Source organism: Sinocyclocheilus rhinocerous, unplaced genomic scaffold (genome assembly GCF_001515625.1).
Source record: "Sinocyclocheilus rhinocerous isolate Xijiao unplaced genomic scaffold, SAMN03320098_v1.1 scaffold2447, whole genome shotgun sequence".
NCBI classification, from domain to species: Eukaryota; Metazoa; Chordata; class Actinopteri; order Cypriniformes; family Cyprinidae; genus Sinocyclocheilus; species Sinocyclocheilus rhinocerous.
The window spans coordinates 32,406-32,798 of record NW_015624601.1 but is presented as its reverse complement, the minus strand read 5'-3'; the positions used below and the strand labels follow the sequence as shown (position 1 = coordinate 32,798).

Sequence of the window (393 nt, the reverse complement as noted above, 5' to 3'; positions counted from 1 at the left end):
TCGTCCTCACTCATCTCTCCTAACTCTGTTTATGTGGTAAGTTAAATTTTATGTACTGTAATGTAACAGGCAACCGTTACACCGCGTCTACACCAGACGCGACAGTCGACGTGTCACACGGCACCGTGCCGCATCAGCTAAAGTCTATCTACACTGGACGCGACAAAGCGACCCTTGAAAATCATTTGAAATTTGTGTCAGCACGTCATAAATAGAACGCGGCAGCAGTTTACTGTTGGGGATTTGTCGTGTCGTGCTGCGCCACATCCAGTGTAGACAGCATCACTGATTATAATAAGTCCGCTCGCGTCCAGTGTAGACACAGTGTTAGGAATCGTTATTTGTTTTCCGTGCCTTATAAGGATTCACGCTTCGGGCACACCCCCGCCCCCG

At 48.6% G+C, this 393-nt stretch overlaps 1 protein-coding gene across 1 annotated transcript in view; it reads left to right on the top strand.

The window, feature by feature from the left end:
* Positions 1-393, top strand: part of spra (sepiapterin reductase a) — an 18,717-nt gene that overhangs the window by 16,902 nt on the left and 1,422 nt on the right. The window lies entirely within an intron of this gene.